The sequence below is a fragment of the Cryptomeria japonica genome, chromosome 2 (assembly GCF_030272615.1).
Source record: "Cryptomeria japonica chromosome 2, Sugi_1.0, whole genome shotgun sequence".
Lineage (NCBI taxonomy): Eukaryota > Viridiplantae > Streptophyta > Pinopsida > Cupressales > Cupressaceae > Cryptomeria > Cryptomeria japonica.
In genome coordinates this window covers 592,199,196-592,222,054 of record NC_081406.1, presented here as the reverse complement: position 1 = coordinate 592,222,054, position 22,859 = coordinate 592,199,196, and positions in this window count along the sequence as shown.

The following is a 22,859-nucleotide window of genomic DNA, read 5'->3' as shown; positions in this document are numbered from 1 at the left end:
CCTAAGGTATCATCTTTCTTTGCTATCTCGGGACCTAATTGAAATACGAGCCTAGGTATTTTTATAACTTCGAAAATAGTAGGGTTTGCTATATATTCAATTGCAGAGGTGGATGCCATGATAAAATACCTTTTACTGCCTTTAGGATGGATGATTGCTTGAAGTGTTCTTGCCTCTTGCTCGAAATGCTTTAGCTCGGAATCTTCGCGCTCTTCATAGGTTTGAAATCTTGGTGAAATGAAATGGAGCCAAAACCTCAAATTTATAGTGTCTTTTTGCCATCTACCACATTAAATGCATGCCAATTAAGTATTCACTTAACATTGTCTGTCGGTAATAAGTAATTTCCAACTTCTCATCTCTAACCGAGGGAATAATAGCACATGTGTCATTAGATTTCCAAACCCACAAGGAAACTTTCTTCAAGTAGATGAAGAATTTCCTACCGGTGGAGCACTACTCTATCATGCCGGTGAAGCATCACTCTGTCCTGCCGGTGAAGCATTGATTGGTTCTACCGGTGGAGGAGTATTCCCAATATTTAGATCAGCTTTTCTAATCCATTGTTTTGAGAATTCTTGCTTAACCTCTTCAACCTTTTCTTTACCTTTCAAGCTAGAACTTTTGTTGTCTACCGGTGATCCCTTACTTCTATAGAATTTTGCAATATGCCCAATCTTGTTACATGCATAACAAGTTACATTATTATTCTAAATAGCTTTCCCATAACCTATGCTGATTTGTGTTTTGCATTGATTGGATAAATGTCCAAATCTTCCACAAACATAACATTTCACATTCATTCTACAATTTTCAGAGTTGTGACCAACTTTGTTGCATTTTGAACATTGACTGGTGGGTGTGTTTATATTCTGATAATTTCTAGATCTACATTCATTTTCTCTATGACCATACTTATTACAGTTAAAGCATTTTCCATTGAATTTATAAGCATTAGGTTGTCTTACCGGTTTGCTGTGATCTTGAGTATTTGCAGTACCAGAGCTTTCACTAACTTCAAAGCCAATTCCAAAAGTGTCACCTTTAGGTTTTTGATTCTTCAGTAAGGTGCCAAGTTCTTCTGAGCTTTTCTTCAATTTTTCTTTATGTTGATTTGCAGTTTCTAGTTCTCTTTCTAAGACCTCTTTCTGTCTCATCAGTTCATTGGAGTCATTCTGAGTGTGCATCAGGTCTATCTTCAACATGTCATTTTCATAGCCAAGTCTTGTGTTCTCATTTGCTGCATCACTTAGTCTTCTAGTCAATTCTTCTTCATTCTTCTTCCTATCCTCAATCTCTTTACAAAATCTCATAGTCATATCCTGCATCTCATTCTTTATTTTCATGTTTTCTAGTTTCCGTTTGCTTATCTGATCATTAAGTGATTCCTTTTCATCATTCTCATTTTGAATCTTTTCACAAAGTTCTCCTCTTATTTCTTGCAATAGTAAGATTCTCTTGAAGTGCCTGAATGATATCTTGAGCTGCCCTTAAATCATCTTCTAGTTTGATATTTTTCAATTTCTCTGCATCATAGTCTGAAAGAGCTCCTTCGAGTTGCTTCATCAGATTTTCCATCTTTACCAGTGTCAAGATCTTCCTCAAGTTCTTAGGCTTCTGAAAATAGAGGACCAAGCTCTGATACCAATTATTAGGATTCCCACAGATACTGAGAGGGGGGTCTGAATCAGTATCTAACCGGTGTATAGAATTTCTTATCTTAAAACATGCAGAATATATTATAACAGTGTATCGATATGCAAGAAATAATGCAATAAACAGAATTAAAAACATCCACATGAAAAGCACACCATGACACAAGGATTTAACAAGGAAACCCAGTGTGGGAAAAACCTCGGTGGGATTTGTGACCCACAATATCCACTTACTGGCCAATAAGAGAATATTACTTACAATAGGGGCCTGCACATGCAGGAAGGCCAACTGCCTAGAGCTCACTGCTCAAATGGGAAGTCTCACTGACTTACAATGTGGATTATACAAATCCAATATCTTGTATTGCTTTACAATAGCATCTATAATGCCTGATTCAATACCGGTTGCTGCTTTGCTTCTTACATAAACCCTTTACCCTATATTTTGCATAATAGGCCTGCCTTAATATTTCACATATATCACTTTCTTCACTTTCTTCCTTACTACCAAAATGTCTACAATGATCTCTTTTATATATAAGATTCATTTTACAACATGCGAAGTGGGCTTACAATTTTTTTACAATAATAAACAAAATTTAATATAACAAAATCCTATCGGGCTCTGTGCCAATATACTTCCTTTCTCTATGTCGGTGTCGGTGTCTTGAGTGCCGGTGTAGAGTCTGATCGTTGATGCCGGTGCACTAACTTGCTGGTGTAATGCCTTGCCAGTGCCATAGGATTGTAAGGTTGCCATCAATGAAAAAACCTTCAATCACATACAATGTCTCATTGGAGTGTGCATATGCCAACATTTTTCATCGTCATAAATGCTACCACAAATTTTTATCGGGTCACATAGTCTACGAGTAGGTTCCGGTAAACACAAATTTCCTGAGTATCCATTCGCAATTAGAATTATCTGACTACATATCCAATCTAGGGTATTTGAACGATCTTCAATAATTTGCCTACCCCTAAGGCAGAGTGCCTTAGTTACCGGTTGTTCCTACTGTCGGTGCAGGACCTAATGATTCTACTGGGTGTTCTGTCGGCTGTGTATATGATCTTCTTATCCATCTTTTCTCATATTGTTTTCTGATGTCTTTCACCTTTACCTTTCCTTTCTCATATACATTTCCATTAGTTACTAGTGGGTTCTTACTTCTGCAGTATTTAGCAATATCTCCAATCTTGTTGCATGCATAAAAAACAATATTGTTCTTCTGAATTGCTTTGCTAAACCCTTGATTTCTTTTTGATCTACAATGGTTAGCCATATGTCCAAATCTGCTACATGCATGGCATCTTACATTTCCAAGACTGGTGAATGATGCATTATTCTGATTATTACTATTTTTGCACTGACTTCCTATATGACCATATTTATTACAAACAAAGCATGTACCATTCAATTTGGGAGCATTAGGTTGTCTTACTAGTGATTTCTGGTTTTGATTGTTGGCATGATTCTGCTTCTAACTAGATGATTGATCTTGTTGTGTAGTTCCTGAGCTTTCTCCTACTTCATAACCAAGGCCTCTCTTGTCATTAGCATCTCTTTGACTCTTCAATAATTAATCGAGTTTTGCAGAGTTGTCTTTGAACTTGTCTGTGTTTTCATTTGCAATGACTAAGTCATCTCTCATGATTATAATTTGTCTCTCAAGTTCTTGTTCATTATTACGGGACTGGGTCAACTCAAGTTTCAATGTGTCATTCTCATGTGTCAGTTTGTTGCATTCATCAGATCTATCCTTCAATGCTTGAGCTAGATTTTATTCATTTTTCTTTATGTCCTCAATCTCCTTGAATATTCTCATGGTTAGGGCTTGCATCACATTCTTCAAGATAGTACTCTTGAGAGAGTTTCTGACATTGATCCTTCATAGCATCTTCCTCATCACTGTTCTAATTTTATAATTGATCACAAAGTTCCTTCCTCTTAGCTTGAACAACTGAAATCTTTCCTTGAAATGAAATGATGTGTTCCCTGGCTTGCATTAGTTCATTCTTCATTTTATTGTTTTCCATCTGCTCATTATCAAGATCCTCAAGAGCAAGTTAAAGTTGTTGTTGCAGACCAATTTTCATTGATTCCAAGTTCTGGATCTTCCTCAAGTGGTTAAACTTCTTTCAAGGAACTACCTCTGATACCAATTGTTGGAATCCAAGAACACTGAGAGGGGGGGTGAATCAGTGTTCTATTGGTAATGATATATTTGAACTTATTGCTTATAAACTGGTTAACTATAAATAAAATTAAAGTGCATATACCAAATAACACATAAAGAAGCAACACCATAACACCAATATTTATAAGTGGAAAACTTTGCAAAGGGAAAAACCACGGTGGGGCTAATACCCACAATATCTATATACTTGATCAAGGTATACAAATATTACATTGAGGGGATTGCACATGCAATCAGGCCAACCGCGTAGAGCTCACTGTAGACGTATAAAAATGACCATATTCTTAAATGAATATTTTATGTTCATTTCTCTATTTAATTAAATCCAATTTAATTAAATTACCCGCATTCCTCTATTTAATTAAGTAAATTACTCAATTTATTTAAATTAAATTCACTATACATTTTAATGAATAAATCATTTTATTCAATTAAATCCCCCCTATCCACTTTTAATTAAATTCAAATTTAATTAAATAGTTGTCCTAAATTGAATAAATCTAATTTATTTAATTTCCCCAAATTGCAACCAAATTGAATTAAATTAACTTTATTTCAATTAAATCCTATTATCCCTCCATCCAATTGCATTTTCCTACATCTCCCACTTGCATTCTAAAACCTATTTCTAATCCCTTCTAAACTCTTCTAATCACTTCTAATTATCCTAACTTATCTTCTAAACTTTGTCACATCCCTAAGCAAGGGGAGGTCACTTCTCAAACCCTTAAAGTCTTTGATAACCATTAAAGGCTTCAAGTCTTCAACCACTTAATTTCCCAAAGTCTCCTAAACCATTAATGGTTAATTCAACCCTCTTACATGGTTAGAGACTTTTTGCCTAACTTAAACTTCATCCAACCCAAGGGTCTCATCAAGCCTTTAATGCTTTGACCATGATTATCTCTTAATCATTTGCACAAGTGTTTATCCTTGGATTAACTCTTAATCCGATGGGTAAGCCTAACTTAAGCTTAACCCTTATCTCTAGATAACCACAAGGTCTTCTCAGGCATTTAATGCCTCCAACCCCTTCTCTCAACCCAACCCTATGTTGACACTTGTCACCATTTCATTGGTGCAAATTGCAAACATGGATTCCCAACTTTCACACTTAGCCCTTGATTAAACCTTTCAATCCTGACTATCCATTGCCCTATTTTTGCTATAAATAGAGCTCTCATTCCTCCATTTTTGGAGATCAATCCAAGTTTGTAGTATCATACTTATGCTCAAATACATTCAAGCTTTCATTTCATATATGCTCATCATTTAGCCTCTCTTTTAGATAGAACTTAGTCTAAATATGCATGTTTAGAATACTTTCTTTATCATTTAGCTCAATCATAGACTAATATATCATGCTAGGATAGTTTGTTTACTAACCTTGTCATCTTATAGTTAGTTTATTGCATTTCTAGAATCATGCACAGCTTAGGATCCATCTCATATTAAATCAATAAAAAGCATCCCTCGTTCTTGAATTTGCCCTCCCTAAACCATTTTGCTCAGTGATCTGAGAGCTAAAACATTGGTTTGAGGGACCGTGTAAGATAGAGAACCATGGGACCAACCTTGGGAAGCTGAGTTATACTGTCATGCCCAAAATTTAGGGCAAAAACGGAACAATTTTTTTTAAAAAAAGATACTAATTTAATTTAAAAGCACACTCTTGCGACAAGCGCTAGAGAAAATTCCATTAATAAATTCGAGCTCATTCTGAAACGAACGAAGCATCGACAATCAGTTATATTCTAATCGCGGAATAACCTACTGGTTTAAATTTTATCTCCAAAAGATATTTAATTAATAGTTTTATTAAATTAATCATACTAAAAGTATTAGGAGAGATATTTTAATTTATCCTCCATTATGACTATATAGTCTTTTTAATTCTTTTATATTTCTCTTTATAATTTAACCAAAATTAAAATCAGGATTAAATAAATACATACATATATACATAATTGATTATGCATATATTTATATATTTAAAATTTAATTACTTATACAAAAATGCTCAAATTCATACATTTATATACATATATATAATTTCCATATGTATTTATGGAAACATATATATATGTATATTTAACTAAACTGGTAAATATTTTAATTATTATTTTAATTAACATTAACCTGCCCTAACCTCCACTCGGTTAGGGTTTTAAACCCTATATATTATTATATTTTTTTTAACTGTTAAACTTCATGGCCAGGCCGAAGCCCTTGGCGACCATGAATTCCATCTATATTTTAATGCAGGTCACGGAGGAGCAAAACAGGTCCGGCCGCATGCGCGCCACTGTGTGAGCGCACAGTGGGCGCCGCGGCTCCACTGTGTGCCCACACAGTGGCGGCCGCGGCCGTCCACTGTGTGCCCACACAGTGGGAGCCGCAAGCGGCTCCACTGTGCGTGCACACAGTGGGCGCCGCGCGGTCGTCCACTGTGCGTACGCATAGAGGAGCCCGCGGGGACCCCTAAACTTCGTTTTAATTTTTTTTTTTTAATTTTTTTTTTTTAAAAATAAAACATATAAATATATAAATATATATATATATATATATATATAAATATTTATATATATATATATATATATATATATATATATTGGAAATTACAAATTAAATAACAAAGATAAGAAGATAAACCTAAATTCAATATAACATTTATATATATATATATTTTTTAAAAGAATTTTACTTGCTACAATTAAACTAATATAGTAAAGGGAAAGAATATGAAGTTAATTCAGAATTAAAAGTATTTATATTTGTTTATATAAAATCATTGAGCTTTTGAAACAATGCTAATCCCAAAATACAATATTGAATACTTTTAAAGGATTACAAAATATTTTCCTAAATTAAAAGGAAATCTTTCATTGATTTTTTTCTCCACTAATCTAATATTTCATAAATCTATTTCTTGTTAAAATTACATAGAAATCTTTCAACAACAAAAATCTTTTATTTGCCAAAAGTGAAATATAATTAAAGTCTAATTGGAAAACAAATCTTTTATTTCTTTCCATAATACAAGAAGCTTTTTTTTGCATGCAACACAATTTAATCCTTTCTTTTTTTAAAAAAAAAAATTAGAAGTAGAAATAACAAGCTTTTCTTTCTTTAAAACATCTCTAAAATATACTACCATATTTACAGAATGTTTTCTCTGAACAATTACAACAATAAGACTTCAAGTCTATTATTACAAAATTACAACTTGCTTCTCCTTTCTCTTGAATAAGGCATTTATTTACAACAACTTTAAATCAACATCTGCAATTGAATTTCAAATATCTTCAAAAACAATCTTCTGAATATCTTTCATGAATCCTATCCTCTTTCCTCTGAATTTCCTGCATAATAAAAAAAACACAAAACTGACCACGGAGTGCTCACCTCCTAGCCTAGGCTAACTGGTAGCCACCCCCGAGCTCGGAGAACCAATTCCTAGACGAGTAACAAACAGGCAAACACAAAGAAACACAAAGCATACAAATATTCCAGACACATTCCCAACCTGGCTTTCACAGCACCACACTCTGGTGGTGAACATTTTCAAAGGGTGGTAGTGGACCAAATACCCTGAGGAGAATTCTGCAAGTATGAATAACAAGAAGCCACCTCATGGCACAAATAACATATCAAAATCTCAACCCCATAAATTCCTTATGCCCCCCAAAGGCATTCTAGCCTTATAACCCTCCTTATGACCCCCATTGCACAAACAGGCCATGCAGCAAGGGTCACACAAAGATCCCTTGTGATCGCTCTCTAAAGAGAGTCTCTCACTCGAGGGTTGTCACTGCTACCACCCTCAAGATCCTCTTCTCTCCCAAGAGAAAGAGAGATCTTGAGAAAACTCCCAAAACACATTCATTCATAAAACAAAACCAAAAGATTTTCAAACATTCATTTTCAAGAATACAGATTTTCTTATTCAACAACTTTCAGAAATAAACAAAACTAGACATTAAAAGTAAAAATGAAACCAACCTTATTCTGCCCAAAGGTTATAATGATATCTGAAGAAGAGCTGCCCAATCCACAATTCTTTATTTTTCCTTAATCAATTTCTTTATCCCATAACATTATTTTTCTTCCAAATTTTCTTTTGTCTCCAAAAATGGAGAGTGGGTGATTAACCAGCTATTCCCAAAAATCTTCCTTAAGAATCTCACTCTCTGAGTTCTCACAGGATTCTAAAAAAAATCAAAAAGAAGGAAGAAAGCAAAAATGCAAAAAGACTTTCCTTTCAAGAGGGAAAATCTTGATTTGATTTTCACTTCAATTTCCAATTTTCGCTCAACTCAAAAAAACCAATTTTTAAAGCATTAAAAAGATCATTATAAAGTAGAAACTTGCCTAAAATTACCCCTAACCCCTAGGTATACCTTATGGGCTTTAGGAAACCCTAATAAACTACCCCTAGGTGTTCATTTAACCCATTTTAAACCCCTCTTAAGTTTATTTTCGGGTCAAACATAAGTTGACCACTCCAAATATTATATTCTCAAAATATCTTTTTTTTTAACAACACATTATTTTATTTAAAATTAATTATAATTAACACTTTCCCATCAAGAGACAAAGTAAAATATTTAAATTTAAATCCACACATGTGTCAAGTGACACTAATAAAATACTTTTACGAAAATAAACATGAAATTGTCTCTTGAGGTTTTTACACAATAAATTTAAATAACACCTAACACTCATGCCACATATACTGATACAAATAAAATACAACACAAACGGGGTGTTGTCTCTCCAAATAGACAAACCCTAGCTTTACGAACATACATAAGTCTAGGTTTGATTCTCCGTAATTTTCCATGGTCACATGGTAAATTTCCTGCGCATCTCAATTTACATATTAGTACTCCCAAATATTCATATAAAATATAATTCAATAATACAACAATGCACATCATTACTTGCATACAATTTTCATCTGCACAGATTGAATACATCTTTTGTCAAGCAAATTCACATAAACAATTTTTTTCATCCCAATTCACATAAACTAAACATACATCATAGTTCTATATTCAAAGTAAAGTCCTGCAAATTCATTAACGACATCTATCATTGAAATATCATTCTATCTAATAATCATGTAGTGTTCTATCTCATAAAGCATGTAAGTAAAACATCAATTCATAGCAATGTTATCCAATATCCTGAAATCATATAAGTTCTAAGTCTCAAAATGCATCAAAACAAAGTATCCATAGTAGTCTAAAATATAACATCCACTGAATGTCAAACTGAGTCGAGGTGAGGCCTCACATATACTTCATGACTCCATAGCTTGCACCAAGAAGTCCTGTGGGTGTGTGAGCAAGGCTCCATAGAGCTCCGTTTTTCACATATTGAGTTCTATTGACCCGCTTTTCCCACATACACTCACTGCTCAAATAGAAGTCTCACTAACTTACACAATACTCCAAGATGATTACAAACAAAATGAACTCATAATATGCATCTAACCATGTTGTATACGTTCCGATTTAAGCTCTGTTAACCCTCACTGTGTATCAGTTTTGTTGATGAACTGTCATACTCTGTTATGCTACCGATTTACATTTTGCACATGAAAGTCCACACAAGCACTTCCTTTCGCTGACCAAAAAGCATATCATTAATCTCTGAAATATTCGTAACAAAAATTGCATACCATCATATGTTTTATCCATCATTGAAAGGGTCTCCTTAAATACCCTTCTAACTTTTTACCATGTCAACTTCAATGAAAAATATAATCCTGTTGGTTGCCAGATCACAAGGTATTTCATACATAATCCCAATGACCATGTCAACCTTCACACATTACCATAAATTCCTTGAAATAAATAATCGGGGCCAGAAGATCACTTAGTCGAGTCCTATCCATAATCGAATTCCAAATACACATTACCGGGATTAGGACTTAACTGGTTGTGAAGCAAAGTGAATACTGGTTGAGTGTAGTGAATGTCGGTTAGCCCAAACAAAGCAAAGTGATAAATCAATGACTCCCAATAGATAATATTTACACCTGGAGATGAGTTTCCATCAATGACAATCCAAAATGCCATTAACCTTACCGAATGAGTGTCAATTGCCAACACAAACAAGACAAATTTTAAACTTTACTCGTGTTTGATGAAATGACAAAATTTTAGCTGTAAACTTAATATTAAAAAAATAAAAATCATATGGGTGTTGTCATGGATCTTGAAAAACTGGTGTGGTTTTAGTCAAACGTAATCAAACAAGGAATTTGGTGTATTAACGGATCTACTTTTGTTTCTTAAAATATTTTATGTAGACCTGCAAACGCAGACACTTATAATGGGAAAAGCTTACATCCAACTTTCTCTTTATTTGAGCAAGCATACACTCTTCTAGTGACTCTTGCAACATTGCTAAAAGACCATTTAGTTAGCTTTTAAGCCCATTGGGTGCAGATTATTTAACCTAAGCAGAAAATTAGAGAAATTTGAACACATATTTCTCCTATAAATGGATTCATAACATGATATTTGAACTTCTATAATATCTCGTCTATAATCTAAACAATTTTATTTTATTTGTTATTTCTTTACAAAAAAATTGTAGATCCAAAATATATAATGGATAAAAAATTCACAAATATAGTGTTTGGAAAGTTTGATTTTCAAGGAAATAAAGTATTGTCTCATTTAATAGAATCATTCACATATACTTAACAATTAAGGTTTTTAATATCTAATTTATTTATTTTTTATAGATTTTGAATTTATAGTATACTGGTCACTTTTCATTGGATGTCACATAAATGATATACTTGAGTAAAAATAAAACGTTTACTGATCTAGATTGTCTACTTAATGCAAATCATCGTATCTTAAACTTTTACTTCGATGATACTATGAAAAATTGATAATAAAATATGATAAAGTAATTCGCTAGAAATTTCAATGTTAAGAGATGTAATGCTTGGGTCAATAGGACACATTCTATGAATGCATATGTAATACAAAATTGTCCTTGTTTTACACTAAAAAATGAACATTAGGGTAAAATGATAATTTTGAGCTAGGGGGAGAATATATAGGGAAGTAAGTATGAATAAAGGGGCAACAATGATGAATAGATGATGAATGCGTGAAAAGTGACACAAACATAAGTGAAATGGATGTTAATAGGAATCTAGCCATGAACTAAGCTTAAAATAAGAGCATGTTGCATGTCATTAAGGCATTTTCATCAAAGTGGGTACACGACTAAATGAGAAATACAATGGGCATGGCCATACTTGAATAAATATCCCCATCACAACACTTTATAACAAACATTTCCTTTTGGCATAAATTGAAATTGTTAATTTACACAAATCATTTTATATTTTTATATATTCTTGCAATTATATTCATACATGTGTACTATTCTTTCTCATGGTGCATTGTTCATTCATAGTACTCACTTAAAACCTAGTGAATTGTGTTGATATTCACAAATAAGAAATGTGAGTTGTTATTCTAGTTGACTCCTAATATTTTTCATGTTTCACCAAGAATGCTTAAATTATTCTTGAAAACATGAATTTTGGTTACATCTACACAAAAGAAACTCAATATAGTTATTTTTCCCAAATCTACATCAATTTATTCAGTATGATCTTAATCCATGATGATTATTGGTTTGATTAAATTTATTAATAGCTTTGATTGTTTGATCATATAATGTTTCCTCTAATGTCTTAATATTTGTAAAAGTGATGATTCCCTCATTTAGACAAGGTCATTGGAAGTGTTGAGGACATTACGATTATGAAAGAAGGAAGAACCCTTTCTAGGCATATCTTCTATTATATAAAATGTGTATCAATTGTCTAGGGGTTGTTCCAATATGCACTAACATAGAACAAGTGCAATGGTGAATATTTATAATGGTTATGATTTTAAGGCATATGATAGATGAGGTTTATAGTACCTTTTATATTGATAGTGTAATGTTGGAAAAAATGAGCGAATGAGAGATCTAGAGGAAAAAATTTCTTCCCTCCGAGGAGAGATGAAAGTTTCACTTCAAATTTACCTTCAAACACTTTTCACGCATTACATTAGAAGAGGGGGGAAAATGCACTAGAAGGAGATTGAATTCTGAGTGATATAAAAATGGTAAGTTAATCCCCTCTTCTAGAATGGGATTTGAATTGATTGAATTGTGTACTTATGACCAAGTGAAAAAGCAACAAATATCTGATTATAACTCGAGATAGAAGCGTAGGATGAAGTTGTGCACCTGGATCTAGAAATAATATGTACACTGAATTTGAGAAAAAATTGGCAGGACCGTGGCAAAAGTGTACACGGTTCTTCGAAGAATCTACAAAATGAAAAGGGTTTTTCTGCCTCTACAAATGGAATCCAAATCTGAAAGTATAGTTGTGCACCTACAACCTACACACAAAAAATAGAGGAAAAGGGGTTGGGGTTGGGGGTTCGCCTTCAGGTCAAACCATAGTTTTGGAATTAACCAAATGATGAAAGAAAGTACTTGCAAGTAAATGTAAATGAAAGAGTGAAATTTAAATCACCTCAAGGGAGGTTGTGATAGAAATGTTGATAGAATTTCTTGTATGAAGTTGAATGTTGGAATGAATCTCATCTTCAATGGTTGAATCCTTGACTTGAATGTAACACCTACCCTTGAAAGGAGACTTGAGAATGCTCAATGTTGGAAAGGAATGCTTGAATGTGTGATCTCATGTATCTGTCCTATGCTAAAATGGGAGGTCAAATGTGACTTATATACTTGTCAATTAGGGTTAACTGACCGATTTTCCATCACAAGCCGACACCAAATCAAAATTGGAAAGGGTCCTACCCCAAAATAGGGAAGGGAAAGGGGCGCCATGCCCCTGTCTTGCCCTTGTTTCTAGGGCAGGATGCAGTTCGGGCAGTGCAGAGGGCAAAAAAGATGCAATTTTTAGGTGTTGAACAAGTCTTTGGTCTTCGATCAGGCTTAGGAATTCAATTCGCATGCGTGAGGACCATAATGTGGTCAAAAATTACAAGGGTCACAATTTTATGACGCTACATTTAGACCCCCCCCCCAAACTTTAGTAGGAGTATAGGTGTACGCCAATATTGTCAGTAAAGTACAAGGAAACAAGATTGAAAGACTTCTACCACATCAAGGATGCAAGATGCACCAAGCCCCCAGTGGACTTACAATCTTACGACTTTGATTGACAAAGTAAAAGGGAAGATCAAGAAGGGAAAACCATGACTGCAAGTAGCAAGGTTCCCCTCACTATGAGTCATGAAAAAGATACCAAAATTATGAAGCAAAGCCAAGTTCACTAAATTATTCTAAGTATCAAGAAGGAAAATATGAGTGGAGTGTATGCCCCCATGTTAAAGCGATTGCGCACATCTTATCGGGAGCGATTGCTTTAAGGTAGGATACACTCAAGAGAGGGAGAAGAGATGGAGCACGTTATCATAATGACTTATCCCCCAAGTGAGCAATAAACCCAAGGATAATAAACACAAAATACGAGGTACTTCCACTTTCCTCATGGTCAGTATGTTGTATGATAACTCATGTATATCATATATGTATATGCATATAATAATCATCATTCCCCAAAGAAAATAAACTTCCTTGGAAGAAGAGGGAAGACAAGAGTGTTTTGAGTCAACATGAAAGAGACCAAGAAAAGATCTCAATGCTTTGCATCATCCCCAAATAGACATTAAGGGAACAATAGAAGAACATGGATACCTGTAGAATTATTGTCACAAAAGAGAAAGAAAAAAGAGGGAGAAGAGATCTACGGTGCTAATGTTACTAATCTAGCACGACACCCACCTCCCAATCTTGTTGATCACTATTTTGGGAAGGTGAGAAACACGCTAGAGTGGTGACATCGAGCATAGCAGATGGAGCTATCACAATATCCAAACAAGGACTATGCTCATGTGGTAAGTCACTTTGTTCAATTCTAGGAGCTAGGGTTAGGGTTTGTGAAAATTCAATTGATAAATGCTTGTCCACATCAACATATTCATAGTCACTATCAGAAGCATTAGGAGTTGTATTTCCATCATGAATAAAATTTTCACTCATTTCTTCATCAAGATTTATAGAAAGAGGAGCACGAACATGAATAGGAGTAAAACCATCACATGTTTTGTGCAACTTATGATTTGGAGATGTAGGTTGAACATCTTGCTTAGGAGAAAAGGGAATCATGTCAATTGTTGGAGTTCTAGGATATTGAATATTTTGAGGAACAAATTCACGAGCTCGAACATGGTGTCTTCATCGACATTCTCTCACACAACAATTCCGTCGAGTCTTAGTAGAAGGTTGAGAAGGAGGAGGAACATTTAAAAAAGTCAGAATGTTTTTCTCTTTGATAGTTGAAGGTTGAAGTTGAGGTCTTTTAGGTTGGACAAGAGGAGAAGTAGGCCTCTTCTCTCTATGACAGGAAGGAGATGGAACTACACCATATAAAGGAGGAATGTTAGGTGTAGGAAGAAGACCAAGTCCATCATGAGGAGGAATATTGTTGTTCTTCTTAAGAGAAGGTGTAGTCACATCCATAGGAATAGATTGAAGATCTTCCTTGGGAGGGAGATTAGTTCTATCTGTGAGGGGAAGAACTTCATCTTCAAGTATGATAGGAATGTCAAGTGTTAGGGATATTCATCTAGTTTATTTAAGGATAAGATCATATATTTCTTTCATTTTTTATAAGATTGAAAAAGAGCATCGCTCCTTGATGGAAGAGATTGAAATTTCTTAGGCCAAAAGAAATCAATAGGAACGCCAGGGCTTCTTTTGGATGGTCTAAATTGTTGAGAAATGGACCGTCTAAAACTTGAACCTAGGACCTTCCATTTGTTGTTGGAGTGCTCCACCACTGAGCTACTGGCCCCTCTTGGACCAGTCCATCGTTGGTCCGGGTGTGGCTTATTTCCAACACCAACACCCCCCCTTAAGACACACATCTCGTGTGCTTGGGGCTCCTAGCCTAGACCTGGCTCTAATACCATGTTGAGAAATGGACCAACTAGGACTTGAACCTAGGACCTTCCATACATTGCTGGAGTGCTCTACCACTGAGCTACTGTCCCCTCTTGGACCAGTCCATCATCGGTCTGGGTGTGGCTTATTTCCAACACCAACATAAATAACCTATGGTTCACAGTTATAATTTTGCCATTGTCAGAAAAATTCAAACACTTATGGATTGGAGAAGTAATAGCCTTCATGGAAGATAGCCAAGGATAGCCCAACTTCACACAGAATTGCTCAGAAGAGGGTATGATAACAAAGTCAACATCCATAGATTTAGTATGAACTTCAACAGGAAGGGTGATAGATCCAATGGTAGGACAAGAGAATCCATAAAATAACTTCACAAATACATTACAGGCATCATATAATGGTTCATGAAATTGTAAAGTGAAAAGATACTCCTCAGTGATGATGTTAACCACACAAGAGGGATCACCAAGAGCACCATGACAATATATGTCCTTAACCTTCACAACTATGTATAAAGGGCCATCGGGTGCTCTAATGGTCTCACTAAGTTCAAATGTAATACAAGAATCTGTAGGCGTATCTTGTTTTTCTACCATATTTACCAAGTTCGGAGCCATAGAAGTGAATTCCTTAGAGGAGAAATAAGTATACCCAGTCTCAATCACATTAGAGGTATGATAAGGCAAAGGATCAGTAAAAATTTTAAGATCTTGATTAGGAGGGGCTACTGATTTATTTCCCTTATCATTCACACCTGCCATAGATATAGTATTGTTATCAATCAAATCTTGAATATTACTTTTCAATGCAAAACATTTCTTAGTATCATTGTTTGCCTCGCCAATAGGAACAATAACTAGAGATAAAGTCTCAACCCAAAGATTGGTCATTCACTCTATATAGTTATTATCTCCATAACTAAAGTTCATTTATTTGTCAACCCAGGGACGTATTACTCGAAATGGGTATGCACTATATATGCACTAAGTTCTTACAATAGCTATTCAGCATTACTGCAGCAACTAAATCTATTTGAAATAAAAAAGCAAGAATCATAGAAACTGAATGGCTACATGAAAGCTTAGCATTGATAGAAAATTCTAATTAAAAAATTGTTAACTAAGTTCAGAGCTGACAAAAAGGAATTATTTTGTCTGCTTTAGCTGCAGGAACAATCATAGGATCCAGTTCGAGTGGCTGCAGGAACAGACAATCGCTAGAACATCTACTACAACAAAAAGGAAAATTGAATCTAACAAATGCACAGGAATACTCACCAAGTGGGCCCCCTTAGATGAGTGTATCCAGACTTCAAACATAATTCTATATACTCAGAATAGCATCATTTTTATTCACTGTTTTTCAAAGGTCGATACAACACATGAACTTAAAGAAAATGCTTTTAATTGTAAAAATGCTTATGCAACTATGTTTCTAATGCCCTATCTCTAACCTCTGAGAGGAGGCGCAGGATTTTATTTATAAGAAAACTATAACAGAATCCTACTATCTAGGTCACGTCGATAAAATGAGGTGGAAAACATTTATGACAGCAAACAGAAGGAGTTAATCCACAAGAAATGTGGATCTTTGCTAAACCACAACAAAGAATATAGCATGGTCGTGTTACAATATTGATTTTTTCTGAAAACAAACATAAATGAGTCTGGTAGTGCCTTTCTATTCCTTTCCCGCTTGTTATGCACACAATTCTCTTTGTTGTTTTAAATATTTAACCACCCCTTGAATATATCCAACTGCCTTTATGATGTGACACAATAACTGCTTCTGCAGCATCTCATTTATTCCTACAATTAAAAAGATAGAACATACAAGCGTGCGCATGCGCGCGCGCACACACACACACACACACACACACACACACACACACACACACACACACACACACACACACATATTAATTAATCATAACACTTATACATTCACACATGATAATTTGCATGGAAACATGAATAATTTGCATGGCAACAGGAATAAAAGGTCAAAAAAAAACAAGATTTAATGGTTTTAGTTATCATCTAGAATGCACATAGTCAAACTTTAATACATCATATGACTCAAACACTATCCCGTTATACAAATTAAAACATGGCAAAAACTTATCAGTTATAGGAATAAAAGAGCTAATACCTCAGCTCATTATGCCCCCCAACTTAGTGTCTTGGCGATCCTCCAGCAAGTGGAAAATTTCTTATCTGAGCACTTACTCATAAGTCGCCAATGGTTCCATGTCCTGTTCCTCCTGTAGTCAAGTTCCAATAAAACCCCTTCATTTTTTCTAGTCTAGCCCATCTAGCTTCTTATGTGGCCTCTTCATATGGTTTGTTTGTAACCCTACATCCCATTAATGGCCACATAAGGATAGGTCACTAAAATATCAAGGGTAGCCAGTTATTTCTCTTTGCCCTACCCAAGTGAATATGCTTGGGAGCTCTTTGTGTGGTTGCATGATAATTAGGTAGTGAATGGGGTTAACCCTGCTTTAGGTCTTTTGGGAGATTATTCCAACACTAAACCAAACATTCAACTATAGTTGTACTTTCATTTTCAACCAAATGTTCATATTCCCGGAATGCTTCCTCTCTCATCGGTAAAACCTGGCTCCTGACATCAGGTCTTGTTAACAATTTATGCTAGTCATAATAAATAAGTCATGGATTTTTGGCTTTAGCTTTGAGTGGTAATGGATAATCAAATTCCAAATTTATGTATGTTTTAGCCTGAGTCCCCATACTAATTTCATTTTGTATCCATGACATTAATTCTTTTAATTAAATGTCACCAATGTATAGCAAGGGATTCCATTCATTGTCAGAAGGCACAACATAATTATGCAAATAAAATTCACATAACAAATTCCTAACAGTTGTAGGAGAGTTTTGATAAACATTATAAAATTCTTGTGGGGTATCTAGAGGAGTAAGATCCCTAACAATGTGGTTTAGCTTGAAACATAAATACTGCTCTTTTAAATATAAAGCTTAAACCCTCAGAGGAGCCCTACATTGCATCAATTTAGGAACCATATTGGCAACTGTGTCTACTTTAGTTTGAAATTCCACAATCTAATTATCCCTCTTTTCAATCTCTTTATGTTATTTATCAATAACTCCTTGTAACCTAGCCCTTTCTATCTCCCAATGTCTATAAAATGTAAGTGCAATAGATAAACTAGTGAGAGATGAAAGGGACCTATGAGTTGTTACCTGAGGGTGTGAGATTTCTTCAATCGGTTCTCCAAATTGTTCTACTACATGTGCCAAATTTGACAGTCTATTGGCCCCATGTTCTTCGTGTGGTTGAATCTTTTTTTGACTTTTGTGCCCTTCTTCTGACATTTCCATAGAAATGACTTCAATCACATCCCATGTTTCTTGAGTTTTCTGTTTACCCAGCCGACTCCTTCTTGAATACATTTTCGGAGTGGCTGCAGGAGAAGTTTTTGCAGGAGGTGTTGTTGCAGGAGGTGTTGCTGCAGGAGAATTTTCTTTTACCTTGCATATTTTAGTTGCAGGAGAAACCTGCGTTGCTTGAGGCTTCTCTATGGTTTCTTCCTCTGCATCAACTATTTCTATTTCTTTCCCTTTCCTTCTAGAAGATGTCGCTCCACTTTAAAAATGATTGGAGGGCTGCTCCATAGTTGGTTCAATTACCATTTCCTCTGCAACAAGCAAGGCTTCATTGGCAACAAGAGGTTCATTCACTACATAAACCCTAGGAGATAAGGGTTCTCCGATATCTTTCTCTTGTGTTGCTATTTCTTCTGCAACAAGAACATTTTCCTTCCTAAATTGCAGGATATCTTCAAATTCCCCCCATGCCATCTGAGAGACATCTCTAAGAGAATGTTCTACCAATAATTTAATCAAGCCATGATGACTAACAAAATGATTTCCACCCTTCTATGTTTCCTTTGTACTTATGGAAATAAGATGATACAAAAAATTGAGAACATTCATCCTTAGGGCCATTCTTAAATGACTAAGTAATTTAAAGTGGATCGAATGCAAATTTGAGTACCTACCATCATAGGTAATATATTTCATCACATACAATGCCACCTAGGGCCATTCTACTGGAAGAGATATCCGTCTGGTTCCCTTCTTGTCCACACTTAGGGGTCCATCTGTTGGGTGAGTAAACTCTTCCCTATAACTTCTCGCATCTTTCGACTTAGGAAATAGTTCTCCCTCCTACAGCAACCCAGTGACTTCAGCTATTTGTTGCTATGTGGCAATGACTTTTAACCCCTTGACAGAGTCCTCTCCTTCGTCGTATGTACACATGAATTCATGGGCAATTTCTTCATTGAAATCCATTATTTTTTTAGAAAATAGTCAATCCACCCATACATACGGAAGTAATGCTCACACTGGACATCCTGTAGAAACATGTCATGAATTAGTGCTTCATGGCAAATAATAGCTCCTCCCATGACTAACTCGGCTCTCAAAACAATTTCCACAACAAAATGAAGGACTAAAATAACCCGCAGAACTGCAAATACATGTTCTGAAATACTTTACTTACTTCCAGTACCTTTCATTGATTTCGGTGGTAGGATGAACTACTCACTCGTGCCATAGAATGTCTTATTCAAAAATGATGTTAGGCAAATTAAAACAAATTACTGACAAGGATAGACAATTGCTCAACCTGGAAATCGGAGCATAAAACACCCCCCCCCAACTTAACATAACACATGTCTACACATGAGAAAAAGGACAGAGGTAAGGGTACACAGATTATGCAAATCAAAATAGGCAATAATCATAGTGAAATAATAAATGCATAATTAAAAAATAATAATAATATACATACCTGCAATCATACTAATTAATGTTGTATGAAACGATTAGCGATTTAAAAGGTGAAATGAAATGATGTGAAATGAATGAAGTGACATACAGAGATATGAAATGCAATGATGTGTACGAGAAAATTATTATCGGACAATGATATTTCTATAAAGCATGGAAATAATTATTATGAAAGCATGCATGAAGAATTTAAGGTTGATGACCAAGAATGCTCCCTATAGAAGCTGCAGGAACCGCAAACCTAATATCTTCTCCAGTTGTTGCAAGAACTATGATAAGAGAGTATCTATTAGATGTTGAAGGAACTCTCCAGTTGCTATAGGAATTGTTGTTTGCTCTTGGCTGGCAAATTTTTTGCAGGTTCTATTCTTTGGTTGCAGGCTTATGACATAGACATAGTCGATGACCATTGACTAGAAGTTTGAATCTGACTGGGCCTATTGTGGTCAAGCGAACTACTCCATTTGTAAAAACTTCATCTATTTCATATGGGCCCAATAATCTTGTCTACATATTCCCCATAGTATCCTTATATCTAGAATCATATAGCAATGCCCAATCGTCGGATTTAAATTTTCTTTCCTTTACATAATTATCATGCCATTTAGTTTGTTGATAATGAATAAGCTCTGTATGTTAGACAACCAACTTCCTTAGCTCATCCAAAGCATTCAATTGCATGATGTGGTGTCTTTGCGCTTCTAAGAGAGTTTTATGCTCAAACTCAATGGGTATCATTGTTATTTTCCCATACACCATTTCAAAAGGTGTAAAACCAATTGTTGTCTTCCATGTTGTTTTGTATGCCCAAATGGCTTAGGAAGTCTATTTGAACAATTTTTCTTATCAAGAGCTATTGTCTTGGTAAGAATGGCTTCTAAATCCCTATTTGTAACTTCTAGTTGACCATTTGCTTGTGGATGATATGGAGTAGACTTCTTGTGTCTGATATTATATTCATTAAGCAATATTGCAATTAATGTGGAAGTAAACTGTGGTCCTTGATCTGAAACAATCTCTCTTGGAACTCCATATTTGGTAAATATTTCCTCATAGAGGAATACAACTACTTTATTATCTCTTGCATGTGTCATAGCTCGTGCTTCCACCCATTTTGTAACATAATCAGTGCATACTAGAATATAAGATTTCCCATTTGAAGGAGGATCAATCGGCCCAACAAAATATAATCCCCATTTATCAAATGGTGCAACCAATATCTAGGGATATAATGGCATTTTATCAAATCTAGTAGGCCTACCCATTCGCTGGCATCTATCACATTTTCTAGTAGATTGTGTTGCATCCTTATACAATATTGGCCAATAATATCATGTGCCAAGAATTTTAAGTGATGTTCTTTTAGCAGAAAAATGTCCTCCACATGGCTCACCATGACATGCATGAAGGATATCATATGTTTGATCTTCTCTGAAACATCTTCTTATGACTTGGTCAAGTCCAATATAAAATAAACAATCAGCAATCCATGAGAAATTAAAGCTTTTCTCAACTAACAATCTTCTTTCTTTAGGAGAAAAATGAGTAGGCATCTTATTAACAACTAAATAATTTGCAATATCATCATACTAGGGAGTGTGTTCTTTTATCATGAACAAATGTTCATCTGGGAAAGCATCATCTATGGCTGCAGGATCATCCTACAATTGAAGCCTAGAAAGATAATCTGCAACTACATTGGATTTACCCAGTTTATTAAGAACTGCAATATCAAATTCTTGCATCAATAGTAACCATCGATCCAATATTCATGTAATTGAAGGTTTGTTCATGAGATATCTGATTATTGTATGATCAGTGTACACATATATCTGATACCCTGTGATATAATGCCTGAATTTGTTAAGTGCATATATAACTGCTAACATATCCTTTTTGTTGGCATTCTACACTCTTATGAGAATAGTTTATGTTGTTATTGATGGCAACCAGTTGGCAAGCCACCAACAATTGGGTTCTACATGCCCGGCATCACAAACTTCATACACCGGCACTGGCAGGCACTTCACCGGCATTTAGATTACATCGGCAACAAGCATACCGACACTCCAACTGACATGGGATAAAGTTTTGTTTATATGATTTGTTTTGTAATGTAATTATCTTTTGTAAGATGACAAGGTATATTTTAAAAGATTCATATATGTATGAGATCTTATAGGTCATTTTGATATGAGAGATAGATGGGAGCTGTATGAGAGATATGTGTGTGATGAGACAATTTTATTGTATAAGGTGATATAGTTGACAACGAAGGTTTTGGTTATTGACCGAGCTTAAACTAGTATTGAACCTGAGATGTTGTTTTGAGTAGTACATTGTATTGGATTTGATAATCCATTTTTGTAGTCAGTGTGACTCTTTATTGAGCAATGAGCTCTAGGCTATTGGCCTCCCTGCATGTGCAGGCCCCTCATTGTAAGTAGTATTTATTCATTGGCCAATGAGTAAATATTGTGGGTCACAAATCCCACTGAGTTTTTTACCACACTGGGTTTCCTCGTTAAATATCTTGTGTTATGGTGTGTTTCTATGTTGTCTCTACTATTTATGTTTACTGCATTAACTCTTATTTACCAGTACACTGTTTTGGGATGCAAAGTTATTAATAAGTTTAAATATTCTACTAACCGATTAAACATTGATTCACTCCCCCCCCCTCAATGTCTTTGGGATTGTCATTGAATCTAACAATTGGTATCAAAGTCTGGTCCTCTATTTGGAAAAGCCTAACAGCTTGAGGGAGATTCTGACACCGGTATAGATGGAGAACTTAAGAAAACAGTTGGAAGGAGCTCTTGAAGATTTTGATGCAAAAAATTTGAAGAATATCAAACTTGAAGATGATCTAAGGACTGCTAAGGAATTCATTAAAGGACTTCAAGAAAATTTGGTTATAGCACAAAATAAGAGAAAGGAACTTCATGAGAATATGCAAAATGATGATGATGAAAAGGAAACTCTTAGAGACATTGCAAATAAGTTAAGACAAGAAAACCGTAATATGAAGAATGAAATACAAGATATGACTATGAGTTTATGTAAGGATATTGAAGATAGGAAGAAGAATGAAGAAGACTTGGCTAGGAGACTTAATGATGCTGGAA